Here is a 17603-nt window from a genome sequence, read left to right on the forward strand (position 1 = left end):
CACAAGCTCCACCACATCAGCGCTCCACCTTGCCCCAGGATCACCACCCAAGACTGCAACCCATATCTAAGCAGAGGCAAAGCAAGAGAATCTTGCCTCAGCACCAGCAAAGAGTTCCCTGCAATCCCCCTCTGATCAGCTGCTCAATCCCCCCACTGCCTGTGGACTGAGAGCTTCAGAAGGCACCACTGCTGCCTGCACCAGGGCTAGGGCCAGACCACGCTCCTCTCTCACCCAGGTCCAACAGATGTTTCTTACTGACCTTCTAAGTTGTCTTTGGTGTTTGTGGGGTGAGCAGTCTAGATACTGCCACAGCTGCCAGTGATTCAGTTTCCTGAGGCCTGCTCCAGGTTTGCTGGGGCTCCATCTTTCCCTGCATAGCCTACGCTGAACTGCATTCCTGTCCCATCCCAGTAACAGACCTTTCCCAAGGCTGTCTTGGGCTGGAAATGTGTTTCACCCTGCCTTTTTGTGGGTTCTGCTGCTCTAGAATTTGTTTAGAGTCATTTTTTACAGGTATTTGGAGGAGTTTGGGGAAGAGCTCAAGCAAGTCCCTGCTTCTACTCTGCCATCCTGGCTCCCTGTATATTTTTTTAAATGAGATAAAAATGTATATTTATTCACTTTACAAAGAGGGTTGTATTTGGTAGCCATAAACAGCTCCATAAATAGACCATATATACAATATGCCCATGGCCAGCTCAAACTTACTCCTCCCAAGGTGTTAATGTGTCTTCAAGCAAAAGAAGATTCTTTTTTGGCTATTAAGATTAAAAAATCCCTACCAAATATGGTTCTTTTACATATTCAAAAGAAGAAAAAAAAAATCTAAACTAGCCCTTCCTTCCTGTTTGAGACCATGTTTCAATATCTCCCTATTTAGCCCTAAACTGGCTCCAATTTTTTTCTTTTCAAATAAAATCATTGATAATTCTAAAAAGTCCCTTTCTGTATATAAAACTAAAAATACTGATTTATACATACATAAAAAAAGTTTGAGCCCAATTCTTTCTTTAAAAAAAAAAAGGCATTCAAACTTTGCCAAGCTCAGTTAATGGAAAGAGAAGAAAACATTTAATTACTAAGTCATAAAAATATTTTCCTTGGATAAAAAGCAAAAACCTGTCACTAGGATGGCCACTGCTATCATTACTCATTGAAGCCAAAAGGAAGAAAAAATGGTTTCTGACCTAAAAATGTAATTGACAGTGGAAAGCTGAAATGAATTCATGTCTCCAGCAGTGACTGAAGGTAAATACCAAAGGACAGTTGGCTTACCCTTTAAGAAAGAATATGGAGCCATCCCAGGTGCTGTTCTACAGTCATGGAAAACTATTCATATGGCTAGAGCTTTTGGTTATTTTTGTTTTTTTAACTACCATAATTGTTTTTCTTTAAAAATTACTTAAATATCTAAAAAAAGTTAGCAGATTTTCTGTGGCTTAAATATTTAAATGGTTTATTTAGACAGTGAGTTTTAAATGGTTTAAATTATCAATAAGTATCATTTAAAAGACTATCTTTGTATTAATAAGCAGTTTTCAGATGAAGAAATTAAAGCTATCTATAGTCATATGAAAAAATGCTCTAAATCACAATTGATTAGAGAAATGTAAATCAAAATAACTCTGAGGTACCACATTATACCTATCACATTGGCTAACTTGACAGAAAAGGAAAATGATAAATGTTGAAGAAAATGTGGGAAAACTGGAACACTAATGCATTGTTGGAGGTGATGTGAACTGATCTAAGCATTCTGGAAAGGAATTTGGAACTATGCCCAAAGGGCTATAAAACTGGGCATACCCTTTGACCCAGCAATATCATTTCTATATCGGTATCCCAAAGAAATCATAGCAATAAGAAAAGGAACCACATGTACAGAAATATTTATAGCAGCTCTTTTTGTGGTGGCAAAGAAGTGGAAATTCTTCATGAGGAAATTCTTCATGAAATTCTTCAAATCTCCATCATGCGGCCTTTGGAGATGTTTTAGTTAGATGAACAAGTTGTGGTATATGAATATAATGGAATACTATTGTGCTATAGGAAATGATGAGTGGCAGATGTCAGAAAACCCTGGAAAGACCTGTATGGACTGATGCTAACTGAAGTGAGCAGAACCAGGAGAACATTGTACACAGTAACAGCAACATTGTGTGATGACTAACTTTGATAGACTTAGGTCTTCTCAGCAATGTAAGGATCTAAGAGAACTCTGAAAGATTCATGATGGAAAATTCGATCCAAATCCAGAGGAAGAACTATGGAGTCTGAATGCAGATACTATTTGATCTTTTTTTTCCTTCTTTCTCATGGTCTTTCTCATTGGCTCTAATTCTTCTTTACAACATGACTAATGTAAAAATATGTTTAATATGAGTGTATACCGTATAGCCTATATCAGATTGCATGCCATCTTGGGGACGGGGAGAAAATTTAGAACTCAAAATCTTATGGAAGTGAATGTTAAAAACTAAAAATAAATGAATAGATTTTAAAAACAAATAAAAGACTATCCTTGCTCTTAAGGAGCTCACAGTCTAATTAGAAAGAAAATGTGTAAACAACTATATACAAATAAGCTACATAAAGGACAAATTGGAAATAATAGCAAAGGGAAAGCAGTAGAATTAAAGGGGTCAGGAAAAGGCTTCCTGTAGAAGGTAAGATTTCAGCTGGGACTTGAAAGTGGTCAGGGAAGCCAGAAGGTAGAGATGAGGAAGAAGAACATTCAGGCACCAGAGAAAGAGAGTAAAAATGCCCAGAGATGGAATGCCTTGTGTGAGGAACAGCAGAGGTCAGTGTCACTGGATTGCAGAGGTGATGTTGGTAATACGCTACATAGTATCAATGATAACTTACATGCAAGAAGTGCATGCAATATTATCAAGGAAATATATCATCAGAAAACAAGGTGAGCTAGTCACATAGCAAGAGTAATGGCCTGAATATGGAACTAGTACATCAGGAAGCAAAAAAACCTATAGGAAGGCTTCTGGCATGGATGAGTTAACTCCAAATGTATCCAGAGAAGGTAGTACCCACACTTTTGAGGCCATGCAATGTATCAAAGTGTCTCTATAGCTCCAGCATCCAACATGGTGACCTTTCACATAGTAGACAGTTAAGAAATATTTGTTGTGGGGCAGCTAGGTGGTGCAGTGAATAGAGTACCGGCCCTGAAGTCGGGAGGACCTGAGTTCAAATTGGGCCTCAGACCAAACACTTGAAATTTACTAGCTGTGTGACCCTGGGCAAGTCACTTAACCCAAATTGCCTAAAAAAAAAAAATTGTTGAAATGTGACTGCTACACTATACTTTGTTCCTTTAAATAAAGTTGGAGGGGGACCCCGAAGGGCTTAACAAGACAAGCTAGCTTGATACCTTTATCAGTTAAGAACGTGTCTACTGAAAACATCAACCAAAGGCTGTAAGTCAACTTATGCTCTGTCATGTCCTATGGGTTTTCCATAAAATGGTGAGCTAGTTCAGAACCCAAGATCATTCCAGTATCTGACGGGCACAGAGGATGATGAGTTCAACCCAACCCATGAAAGAGAATCCCTTGGGGGGGGGGGGGGGGCAGGGGAGAAGAAGCTCTGTTTTCTCACCTTCCCCCATGACCAGAAGAAGACTTGGACTTCTCACTGAATTTCTAGCAGTTTCTCTGAAACAGTAATGACTGGCAGGAGTGTTTGCATTGGGAGGCAAGGACAAACTAGATATATGGAGGAAACACAACTTTAGGATTCTACAAGGATGCCAGCTCCAAGATTCCTATGGGAAGCTTCAAGATGGCCCAATGAAGGGACAATAATATGTTCAAGCAAAAGACTTTCAGGAGTTGTGAGTTATCCACAAAATTATCCTTTGCCACAATTTCTCTCTAAGCTTGAGTTCCCTTTCCCCTGGATTCCATATGTACTTGTGGGAGCTTTATCCCCAGACTTTTGTAGGGAATGTTTTGTACCATATGTTCTTACTCTACCACTTTAGCAAATATCCCTAACTAAAAACTAATTATGTCTAGCTAGCTGGTTAACTGATATTAACTGATAGTCACTGAAAGAAGCACACCAATAGGGGCTTGTGAGCTATAGTAGTAAATAACCATTCCTCATCCCATCTGGGTCCTTTAGAACCCTTTGGGGAGAAGTAGAAGCTTACCCTCTGGTGACCTGATTCACCATCATGAGTGTGACCTAGGCTAAGGGCCCCACAGAATGTTTTACAAAAAGGAATGGGAGTATATCTTATAAGTGCAAACAGAATAATACCAGGCAAATCTTGTCTTTATATTCATGACATATAAAAATGAATAGATCTGAGTAGGTATGGCATATAGACATCTAAATTTGCTATTTTCAAATCATTTAGATTCTTGGGGTCTCATCTGTTAAATGAGGGATTGGGCGAGATATGGGCTGCATAAACGTTCTTTTCTTTGTCATGAACACATTTGGCAATCCAGTGAAGACTCTGGATCCCTTCTCAGAAACAAAAATGTTTTTAAATAATTGAAGGAAATAAATGTTACATTTCAGTTAGGGGTTAGTGAAAACAAAGATTTTTTTCCCATATAAGTTAACAGATTTACCCTGAAACATAACTACGGACACCTACCTATGAACCTCAGGTTAAGAACCTCTGGACTAGATGATTTCCTAAGATTTCTAAGCAGGACAATTTCCTCTGAGTTTATCCAGTTTCTTTATTTACCATCATATATTCTAATGCATAGTACAGCCAATAGGGAATCCAATGCAATTTTGGCCAAAGGAATTATTCAATTTTATAAAGCCAAGATATTGCTAACCAAGATTCCCTTTAAAAAATAATAAAGATGACTCTAAAGTGTGCTTGTAAAGTTAGTTAAGGACTTTTTAATTGGCATCTTTTCTTGCATACTTCTTTGCATCCCATCCATTTGCCTGATAAAAAGGTTTTTGTTATTTACCCATATCCATCAGCTGCCCTGCTCGAAGCCTGTACTTGAAACAAGACAAAAGCCCAGCAGGGTTAAAGTTATAAGAAGCTTTGTTTAAAAGATCTGCTAAGTGCTTTGTCTTTTTACTTAAATAAAGACACTGAAACCCAAAGGGATAATCACAATGCTGCAAAAGCTTCAGGGCAATTAGAGTTGGTTGGCAAGTTTTGTAAATTCCTCACTAGGAACTTGCAAAGAACCTGGATTCAGCTCTGGGGAGTCCCTTGCATGACTAATATAGGCCCAGTATCTGGCAACAGATATTTTGGGACATCTGCTAACTAGAGTTAGCATTTTGGCTGTCTGAGCTAAGGCTGGTGGGTTTCTTCACAAAGTGGTTTTCATTCCATTAAGGCTCACCTGGAGGTAAATGTCTTCACTTTTTCATGAGCCTTTCCTCAATGAATGGATTAAGTACACCACAAAAGGAGCAGGGAGCATTTGTGGGCAATAATTTATGCTTGAAGGGAATGATTAACTGATAGGTGCTATTTAAAGTCCAAGTCTGCAAGGTCATTATTATTCTTAAATGGATGCAGTCCAGCACCTCAGTTATAAAATAAACATTTTATAAATCTCAGCCAGGGAGGCTGAGAGCCGCTCTGAAGAAGGTGAGCTAGGAAGCTTTGGGTTACAAAACAAACTGATGATAAAAATGACAGAAAGTCAGTTTTCTGATTTATAAAATGAAAATCCTAGGGATAACCTATTTCATAGGACTATTATAGAGGGTTATTAGAAATAATTGAAAGATGTTTAATTAAACGTCTGATCCTTCCTCCTGGGACTATACTAGGGTTTATGTGGGGTAAAGAGTGCTATGACAGTTCATAGGATTTAAGACCGAAAGGAAATTTGGATATTATCTAAACTGAGGCCCAGAGAAATAGAGACTTACCCAAGGCCACACAGGTAGTGAGTCAGAGACAAGATCTGAGCCCAGGTTTAATATCCAGTGATTTTATTACTACATCAAAGATGCCACCCACCAAGCATCAGCCAGGTAAGGCTGGCTAGTGCAGTGGTCAGGGAGAGCCCCACTTCCAGAGATTTCCAGAGTTCTATTCTCCTGCATACTATTTGTCTTTACGGCCCCTTCCTCTTAGCCCTCTAAAAGCTAGCCAACAGTTCAGATACTTTTCTGCATAATCAAATGTCCTTAGGGCCCACTAGAGCATCTGACAAAAGGGGAAATCTATTATTGTCTTTTAAAATAAATCAGGATAATGGAGTTATTTTTAACTTACATTGTTAAACCAGGTTCATTAGCATATTCTATTGCTTTTGACTTTACTTCTTATTAGCTTAATTAAAATATTTATCTTCTGAATATAAATCCTATGTACAAGAGGACCCTTAAAAAATGAAGTGCTGAAAATCCAGCCCAATCCACTTGTTCAGAGCAATTGAGCTAAGTTTTAGATATTCATTCTTTTTTTCTCTTTAAGTAGAACTCTTCTTGAATTAAGTTCAATTAAATATATATTTCCCCCTTTTGCTACATATTTGTCTTTTTACTTAACTATACATTTGCTCATGGAACCAAAAAATTTTAATAAACTCTCTTTTCTTCTCTCCCACTCTCTAACCCCTAAGACTATGTGGCATAAATTTTGTGATTATGCAAAAGTATAGGAAAATGCTAATCCAGAAATTCTGGTAGATTTTTCAGACATTGAGGTAATCTCTTTAGGAGAAGTGAAAAGAATTTTATAGCAGAAAAGTCATATGATTTCACTAAGATATTGCTGATAAGTTTTGGTTACAGTTCTGCTTTCTACATGGAAGTTACTTTAATTAAAAATGACTAAGTCAAATTAACATTTTGTCCCTAGCCAGAAGGAAGCTAAACAGCCAAGAGATAATGAGTTTTATTAACTCCCATAATGTCTGCAAAGTAGCACTGAATCAAAGTATTGGATCCTTTATTTAGTCATTCCCCAAAGACCCACTTATAAGAGCAAGCAGGTCAATGCCTAATTGATCAGCAAGATGCCATCTGTTTCCAGTCACTGGCTAAGTCTTGCCATACTGCATATACAGGGATCATACAAGGGTCATAGATTTGGAAAAGGCCTCAGAGACTATCTCGTCCAAACTTCTAATTTTATAGATGAAAAAAATAGGGTGCAGGCAGGTTAAGACTTGCCCAAGGTCACAAAGACATTTTCACCAGGTTTCAAGCCCAAGTCCTCAGACTCCACATCCAGCAATCTTTCCATAGTATCACATTGCCTCTTTAAGCTACATATGTTCTACCAGAAGTACCAGCTGTTTGCTACAGGTATGTGCTGGGTTCCAAAAGTTCCTCTGAACAAATGGGCCTGAAGAAGGCCCGTTTGAATCTCAAGGTCATTTTTCCCTATAAATAATATTACACATGATTATTGATAGCTGCTCTTTGCCTCAGTTTCCTCATCTGTAAAATGAGAATAATAGCATGGAGCTCTCAGTGTTGTAAGGATTAAATGAGATAACATAGGTAATTATCGACCAGGGAAGTGATATGGCCAAAAGTTAATTTTGTATCTAAGGCTGAATCAGAGGAGAAGGAGTTCAATTCAATAAATTTTAATAAAGCCACACTATGTCAAGGCACTGTGAGAAGACTATAATAGAAACTTGGGAGACTCTGGGGGTACTATTAAGGATATTCATTCAAGGTTGGTGGCCAACGTTCTTTTTTTTATATTTAGAGGTTTGGTGGGGTTTTTCCTCCCAATTTAACTTGTATTTATTTTCTCTCTCTCCCACCCCACACAATAATTTAATGATAGTCCATCTCACTTCAAAACTTGTGACATTCCTTTTCCTTGATAAAATTGTACCAGAAGCATGCACCAGTCTTGATAGTTTATTCATGACTAGCAAATCACTCAAAGTCTGCATCTGGCCTTCAGGTCCCTTCATTTGTAAAATGAATTGACTGGATTCTTGCTTCAATTATTCAAAGTGTTTTATAATTGTCTTCAGCTATTTGAAGAGCTATTATAATGGAAAAGGGATCCCACTTTTAGGCCTACCCCCAAAAGGCAAAACTAGTAGTGGTGGGTGATCTTGCTAAGATGTAGATTAGGTATGAAGTAATTTTAGAAAAAATTCCTAATTATAGTGAGGAAAGCTAGGCAAAGTGGAATACACTGTCTAGGAAAACAGTGGGTCAATCAAATCACCACCACCAATACACACACACACACACACACACACACACACAATTTCTCAAGTAAAGGCTAGAGGCTAGATGACCACTTCTTGGAGATGTGGTAGAAAGGAATTCTTTCTCAGATATGAATTAGACTAGATGACTACTGAAGTCCCTTACAATCCCGAAATTCTGTGAAATGGGGATTTTAAACACGGAGAAGAGAAGATATAGTATAGACATAATAATGGTCTTATGGTAGGTGAAGGTCTATAATATAATAAAAAGGCTAGATGTACTCTGCTTGGCTTCGAAGAGCAAAACTATTAGCAATGGGTTGGGGTTAAAGGGAGGCAGATTTTGGCTCAATATGAGAAGAAACTTTCTGACAATTACCACTATTCAAGAGTGTTCCTCTTCATGTTTCGTATTCTATATACTCCTAACATGTGTTAGACTAGAGGCTTTCTTCTAACTCAGAGATTCTAGGATTCTCTAATTCTGTGGTTAACATTTATCATTGGCCCACAAAAGGAAGGCAAAAAGGGGGTAGGGGTGAGAGAGGTTTTTTGTTGTGGTTTTTCCCTGAGGTAGCTAGACTTTCCTTAGAATTTGAGGGAGGGGTTAAAAGGATATATATGTATATGTGAAAAAGAGCTTGCCTGAGGCAGAATTAACTGAATTCAGAGTAGCATAAGGAAGTGGGGATGAAGGTGGAGGGGAGTGTAGTAGTTACTACCTCTAGGATTTAGTAGAGTACAAGTTCAATATAATTTAAAAAAAAATAACCCTAACCTGATCACAGGCTGCCTTAAAAGTAAATTTATTAAGCATTTACTGAATACAGAGTTCTATGAGACAGAAAGTCTAGATATTTCAATCAATGAATCCACAAGCATTGTGGCTGTAGTTACTCTATGCCAGGAACTGTGCTAAGCATTGGTGATACAAAGAAAGGCAAACATAAAAGCTTGCCCTGACCCTCAAGGAGCTGACATACTAATGGGAGAGCAAATATGTAAATAAATAGATACATAAGAGGCACAAAGCATGGTGATAGGTATAGACAAAAAAAGGACATCTCTGCCACCAAGGAGATTTTATTTTACTGAGACTCATACTACATTTACACAGAGAAGTAATACAACATAATTTGAGGAGGAAGAGAGAGAGAGAGAGCATTAACATTTGGCAGGGTTAGGAGAGGCTTCATATAGGAGGTGGCACCTGAGCTGAGCCTGGAACAAAGCTAATGATTCTAAATGACAGATGAACACAGGCCAAGCATGAGGGACAGACTATGACAATGCTCACAGTCTACAGACGGAATTCCAAGTTCAGGGAATAATGAATGGGTCAATTTGACTGAAGCAAAGAATGTTCAAAAGGGAGAAATGTGTAGTAAGGTAGATGGAAGCCATAATGGAAATGGCATTTAATGGTAAATTGAAAATTTTAATTTTATCTTAGAGGGAATAAGGAGCCACTAAAACCGTTTGAGCAGAGGCCTGTGGCATAGGAATATTAATTTGGCAGTTGTGTGTAGCACAGACACAAATTAGGAGGCTATTACATTAGTCTGGCAAGAAGTGGCAAGAGCCCTGAATTAGGGTGATGGCTATGTGAATGGCAAGAAGATGTGAGAAATGTTGTAGACCTATAATCTACAAGACTTTGGCAACTGATTAAATATGGTAGGTCAAAGAACAAAAAGTCATTGAAGGATGAGTTCAAGGTTATGAAGAGCTATAGAATGATGGCTTAAGGATCAAATCAAGGATTCATAAGGATTGGAAGAGACTTAGGCCTGTTTGTAGACATTAGAAATAGAACAAGTAGATAAAAAGAGATTGAAGAGAGGGAGAGGGAAAGTGAGGAGGGGGAGAAAAAAACGCATGGAGAAATTAAAGATGCAAGCTCTCAGAAGAAATGGAAAGAGATGAGATCAAAGGCACAAGGAAAAAGGATCAACTTAGAAGGAGAAGGACTATATCCTCCTTGAAAATTATAGCAAATAAACAAAGAATAGGTATGATACATAAAGGTTTAGAAACGTGGCCTCATAGCTGATGGCTATCTTTTCTTAGTAGGGTAAGCCTTTGAGGTAGAAAAGATACTCCTTCCTCTGACCTCTTCCTTTGGAATTTGGGCATGGCTCGTCAGGTCCTGCCACCTTTTCTCCAACATCCTTGATTCTATCCCTGCAGAGAGTTTTCTCTTTTTATGCAGAGAAAGAGGGTGGAAGGAATGAATGAGGTCACTTATCCTAATAGACTAGGCTTATCCCATATAGCAAAATTGTGCTCTGACTTATTTTTAGCCTAGGGCAAAGGAAGAAAAATCCCAATTCTGGTTAGTTCTACTGTCTGAGAAATTCATCCCAAAAATCACTAATAAGTCAAAATCACAGCATTTTCTCTCTCAATTTGACTCACCCCCCCAACTGGGAGAAAGCCTGGCATGTTCAGATGAGAGCTCAAAACCTGGTCCTTTCCAGATCTCTATATACTAATACTCATACATAGTTCTGCCCTGCTTCAGTTCCCATTCACAAATAAGGCAATTTGTAGATTCACAGCAATTAGGTTGAAGGAATTAACTATTTCAAACAAATTCAAACAGAAATTAAATAGATAGCTTTACAGAACAGAACAAGTTTTGGAATCAGCTTCTGCCCTGTGCAAGTAAAAAGGAGGGAAAAGGAAGAGGAGACTATACTATAAAGTCTAGTATGTTTTCTACCAAATGGAAGGTCAGCACTCACTGGTCCCATACTAATGGCTGAAAGCAAAGACAGGTGCCAGTCCTAGATTTGATTGTAATCCAATAAACTACCATGGCCTTAGTGTTCCAGTCTTCATTCCCTAGTCCCCTGCTCTATCTGCCATTCTATCTATCTGCTTACTCAAACTGCGCAATGCCACTCTTATTGCTGCTACAACCACTAGCAATCTCTCCTAATGCTGCTTCAGGCAATTGCTCCTCAAGCTCAGGAGCCAATGAGGCAATCTCTTCATTATTTCGAAGGACATGGCCACATCCTTCAGCATTGAGCTGTCATGAGGCTGGAAGTAGCCAAATTATGCACACTTCTCCCTATCTGCAGGGTTCATCTCAAAATCCAGTTATATTAGTAAAGTAGGAAGTGAGATCTTAGAGAAGATGGCAGGGAGTGGTATAGAGATACTTAGGAGAAAAGAAAAGGGCTGATTGTAACAGCAGCTGTGGAAAGTGTGATAGAGAATCAATCAGGGAAGAATAAAAAGATTACAAGATAGTAGTGAGGACCCAGTAGAAATTAGACAACAAATCTGAAGTGCGCCCATTGAAGACGTCTGCGTGACTTCCTTCAGCAGCATTTATGAGTAAGAGGAGACGAAGTGGATGGTGAGAGTAATGTAAGGTCCAGGTTTGGCAAGGCATGAGTACCAATAGACTAAGGAGGCAAAGGATTGATGGATAATGTATCATTCAACTGGTCAACTAGAGGGTGAAGATTGTGAAGGAAGGAAAGTGAAGCCAGAGCAGGAGTGATAGATTGGAAGAACAGGGAGAGACAGAGGAGCTAAAGGTCACAGTAAGGACAAAGAATAGATTTAGAAGGAGTGAAGCAGAAGGAGAGATAAAAGGCTAAGAGGTTCTGATCAAAGAGAAATTTTAGCATTTCAGATCATAGAGAGCATAGTTGTGGGAGATGGTAAAATCTAAGCTATGGAAGATTAAGATAGAGTCAAGTCAACAAGCTTTTATTAAGCACCTACTAAGTGCCCACTGAGGTAAAGTAAGGTTATGAATCACTAGAATTAAAAAGGATGTTGACAGAGAGGCCAGGGTGGAAGAGGAGACATTATTAACATGCATACTTAAGTTCTTGTGTGGAAGGGCAAAGTCTGGAACTGAGAGCAAAACTGAGACAGGTAGTAAACTCTTGAAATTGGATGAAAAATGGCAGAGGCCGGTGGGTAAGGATGACAAGGATCTGGACTAAGTAATAAGATAACCCAGCAAATCTATAGTTTTATTTCCACTGTACTGATAGCTACAGCTACTTCATTTAAACTACAAGTAGGCAGAGGCCTTTTTTTTTTTAACTTTACTATGGAAAGTGGCGCCATTAACTAGGGACTTTCTGGCAAATAAGCAAGACAGTCAACCTCATGCAGGAATGATTATAGGGAACTAGTATAGTACCATATCCCTAAAACACCTCTCCAGCCCACTGGCTGAGGCTTCAACTAGCCTCATTAAAACTTCATCTCTCTGGCTTGAGGCTATGCTTTCTGTCAAAATACAAAAAACAGATTTTCATTTGTCCTGTGAATTCTACTCCTGGCTCCAGTCCAAGTCAAGACATCCCTGTTACAGAGATAGAGCCTAGGGCCCACAGCCATCTGGAAGGCTGCCTGTTCTTTAGGTTGGCTTAAAAGAGCCCTTAGGGCTGTCTTGTTTGGTTAAAATAGATAGAGAACCAGGTTAGAGGGTATGAAGATAAATAATAAATGAGTGGTGGTCCAAGACCACAATTAGGCCAAGGTTAATAAGCATCAATCCCAGTGGGTAAAGGATATCTCTTTAGAAATAACCACAAGATAAACCATTCTTCCTAATATATATACATGCTGGCAGGACAGTCATTTTTAAAAAATGTGACCTTACAGGGAAACAAAATTAAAAATGAAAAGTAATCTTGCTTTAATGTTATAAGCTACTTACTTAGTACCAATTTAGGGGAAAGAATGAAAGAAAAAGAAAATTCCAAATTAGAACATGGATCCTTAGGGCTTTGACAAATCAGTCATCTTCTCTGAAGATCAGTTTTCTCATCTGTAAAATGGGGGTAGTTAGGTTATACTTTCTACCAATACGTTTTTCATAAGGAAAGCATTTGGTAAGTCTTAAGAGTATCATACAAATATGAGCAATTAGTAGTAGTATTTTGTTTTTGATCCTTGCCATTATAAAGTATTAGGGTCATACTTAACAGCTGCTTGTTTTAGACAAACTTAGCATGTTTCAAGTTAGATATAATGGGTCAAACACTCCTCATCAATTTATTTTTCTCAACCAATCTTGGGCAAAGTATTTCTCCTAAGTGAGCATATAAGGCCCCATAACTGAAACCTAATTGAAAATGGATATTTAAAAGCAAATGCTTCAATAGAGAGAGGGCAAAGCAGGCAGCAGATGTGTTTAATTCATGGTATTTTTTCCAATTAAGAGTCCATTAGGATACTAGCTGTCCTCATCATACCTCTCATTTTTTTTCTCTAATACACCTAATAATGAATATAGCCATGAATGTGTGTGGTTGCCGACTCATAAGTAAAAACCAGGTTACTAATAAAATCATGAGTCCTGAAAGTTAAACATATGAATGTTGAGGATTGACTGTACTATTATTATTTAGCATACCTGGGATTTTGTTCTTCATTGGTTTTGTTCACCCTACCCTTGTAGAGTATAGAGCTTTCATCAGTGTATTCTTGCATATTTTCATTGTATACCTTTAAAATTCAAGTTTTGCTTTGCAATTATGCCCCCAAAGCAGAGTGCAAGTCCTTTGGGCTTTCATACTATGTTCTAGGAATGTTACCCCCACACAAACAGATCTAAATTTATATTCCTAAATTCCCCTCCTCTCACATTTCTTCCATTTTCTGGTGATCATAGAAACCTAGTGCGACCCAAGGCCTAGGGACTCCTCCCCCAAGAAGCTTTGCTAAAAGTCCAAATGACAGAAGACTCTGAAAGTGTCCCCAAAGTAGCCAGAGTTGCTTCACCTCAGCTCCTCCTAGAACCTACAGAGCAAGCAGCCCTTCCTGAATCAATCACTAATAATTTTCAACACAACCCCCCAGTTACAAGGACCAATAAGGAGCTGCTGCATTGTATCAAGAGGTGCATATCCTTTAGCAAGGGACCAAGGTACATGTGCTACACAAGGGGTACAGAGTATATGCCCACATCATGAGTTCCTCCCAATCAACCTCACAACACAAGCTTTCTCCTAAAGATACCCCATCTCTTCGCACCATCTCCAAATCTCTTTCTTCTATCCCTGACATATAGAGTCAGAAGAAGATGCTAGTTATACTCTTTGGTCCTTTCTGCTATTTTCAGACGGTCATTCAGCAGCCTTTAAAGTTCATTCCATCCTTATCCAGATGTTTGTGGCTTTCATCCATGGTTCCCCTGGTCCAGTTCTTTCTCTCCATAAGTTCAATATTTGGTTCACAGTCTTCTTACCCACCCCAATCCTTTCCCCCTTTTTAGACAGCCTGGCCTCCCAGTTCCTTAGTCTCCTCAATTCATATTTCCCCTGTTTCCAGTTTACCTACATCACATACAACTCAGAATGCTCTGACCCCAGCTAGCCAAATTCCAAGTTATAGAACTGTTCCCACTAGGCAATGGTAAACATCTCTATTCCATCTGGTGATAAAGAGTAAAGTAAATGCACAAAAAATGATGAAGAAAAATGTTTTACTGTTGGAAAAAATTAACAGGAAAGAATTCAGGGCAGTAACTCTCTCAGTAGAGAAGCAGCTTTTTTGTTAATATTATATTAAAAGCCTATAGCAAGAATGCCAGCAAAGGAAATTAGTACTTAGCTCTGTAAATACATAGTTGCCCTGTCTGAATAATAATAATAATAATATTTATATGGCACTTTAAGTTTTACATATATTATCATTTTTGATCCTCACAACATCCCTATGAGCTAAATCCAATTTAAATCTCTATTTTACAGATGAGGAAACCTAGCAAGGTTAAGTGACTTTCCCAAGGTCACACGCCTAATAAGTAACTGAGGGAGGCTTTGAACTCAGGTCTTCCTTACTCCACATATAGTATTCTATTGCATTTCCTAGCTGCCATAAAAGATGCAGTAGGGAATTGGAATTCTTCAGAATAAAACTCTTTCAAGACTATTGAAAGAAAATTCTAAAATAAAAATGCAGAAGCCATGATAACATCTTCCAAGGAAAAAGAAACCCAGCAACATTTTTTCCCTGTCTCAACAAAATGTTGAACAGCTTTGATGTATATTGGGGTTGTTTTTTTTTTGTTTGTTTTTTTTTTCGGTTTGTTTAATAAAGAGAAGTAGCATCTTGAGGAAACCATGTGTTGTACCACACCCCCGATTCACAGCGTTAGTTATCTGACTGAGGGTCACTTGGGCAAAAATCAACCTTCATTAGGCCAATTTTTTTGGATGCTAGATTACTAAATTAGGTAGTTATCTTACTAATAAGCCACCTGGGGTATTACCTGTGTGTATGTCCTGCTCAGATCACTGGTTTGAAAAAAATTGGCATGGGTCAACTGATGCTAGTGACACTGTCAGAGAGCTCTAACACAGCACTGAATGATACAGCTCAAGTGTCATTTTCATGAATAACAGGGTCAACGAGTCTTCTTAACAAGGCACTGAAGGAACTGCACATTCATTTTTCTCTGGAAACCCTGATTTTTTTATCCTTTGAAGACTCAAAATTTTATTTGCACAAAGTATGGGTTACATTTTTTATGCTGCAATTTTAAAGTCCAGACTAAAACCTATCTTCCACAAAGATCTACCATGGCTTCACAGGGTGAGATGGGAAAAAAATGCCATGAAATGTCTTCATATCTAAACGCTCAACTCTTAGCCATTATTTCAAATCAATTTAACAAACATCTTTTTAGTGCTTACCCTCTGCTTGGGCCCAGGTCATAACTAAGGTGAGGTGAATGAAGCTTTGCCCCAAAGTAGAGATTTGCATGAGAGTAGGAAATGTGTCCTAGGTGGGATGTATAAGGGATCCCTGACAGTGCTTATATTCCTCAAAGAAAGGGGACAGGGCAGACTTATGGCTGGACGGGGATGAGGACAAGGTGGTGAGGGCTTCTCCTAACTAAGAGTGGCCTTTGCCAGATTCTAGGAACATCTGAGCCAGGGACCTCTTCTTTACTTGGCAGACTTAGCTACAGCATGCTGGGTGCTTCTCATGAAGTCAAGATCTTAGATGGGGTCATAAGGGTGGGAATAGAAATGGGGGTGGCAACCAATCTTTAAATCTTACTGCTGATAAGAAGGGAACCCAGGCTTTATATCTGGGTACAAGAGAGAAAAAAAGGAGAAAAGGATGGCACCAAAGTGCCTTTCAATGTGTGGGAGCATGGGCTCTAGGGGAGACTTGCCTTTCTATCAGCTTGTTCTACAGACACTAGGCATTTACGTGAACGTTGTTATTCTATATTATGTCACCTTGCTGCTAAAACCCCTTCCATAGTTCTCTAGGGCTTCCTTACCTCTGCCTCTAGGGGTTCCTAGTTCCCTTTAAGGCTCAGCTAAAGTGGCATCTAAATACAAGACTTTTCCTGACACCTCCATGTAAGGTGTCACCAACAAAAAACTTTACATTCACTTAATCTTGTGTTTACTTTTATCTGTATATGTTTCCCCCAATAGAACTCTTTGAGGATAAAGATTTTTTTCATCTTATTTTTGTATTCCCAGGACCTAGCACTATCAGATGTTTAATAAATAATTACAAATGATCATTGGATTGAATTGGAAATTACCAGATGACTTAAAATAGCAAGATCTTTCTTTCCCCTTCCCTCATCCCTGCCCCCACCATCAATGACCCTCACACTATTTTCCAAGTACATCTAGTGTGGCCTACTCTCCCCCAATTAAAGCTGTCTTTCCTAACTGTCATAACAAATGTAAAATACTCCTAATTACAGATGTAATTAATGCTGAGGGAGATTCAAAGTTTAGATAAGACATAGTCCCTACCCTCACGTAGCCTACAATTGATAATGAATGACCAAAAGCTAAACAAATCTTTGAGGAGGGGACAGGGTAAAAAAAGAGGAGGATTAATAGAAGGGAATAGGATGTAAGGAAATACACATTTAGTGGTCATGAATGTGAACGGGATGAGTCACCCATAAAACAGAAACAAATAACAGAATGGATTAGAAACTAGAACCCAACAATTTACTGCTTACAAGAAACACATTTGAAACAGAAAGACATTTCAGAAAGTTAAAATAAGGGGCTGGAGCAGAATCTATTATGCTTCGGCTGAAGTAAAAAAGGCAGAGGTAGAAATCATGATTTCAGACAAAGCAAAAGTAAAATTAGACTTAATTCAAAGAGATAATCAAGTAAACTACATTTTGCTAAAAGGTACAATAAACAATGAAATAACAACAATATATAATATGCTTGTATTATAATTATTATAATTATATTAAATAATATATAATAATATAACAACAAAATAAAAACAATAATATAAACACACATGCAACAAAAGACATAGTATCCGCATTCTTAAAGGAAAAGTTAAATGAATTACAAGAGGAAATAGACAATAAAACTATACTGGTGGAGGACCTTAATTTAGCCCTCTTAGACCTACACAAACCTAACATAAACACAAAAACACAAATATAAACATAAACATAAA

Source organism: Vombatus ursinus, unplaced genomic scaffold (assembly GCF_900497805.2).
Source record: "Vombatus ursinus unplaced genomic scaffold, bare-nosed wombat genome assembly UNPS02014812.1, whole genome shotgun sequence".
Taxonomy (NCBI): Eukaryota; Metazoa; Chordata; class Mammalia; order Diprotodontia; family Vombatidae; genus Vombatus; species Vombatus ursinus.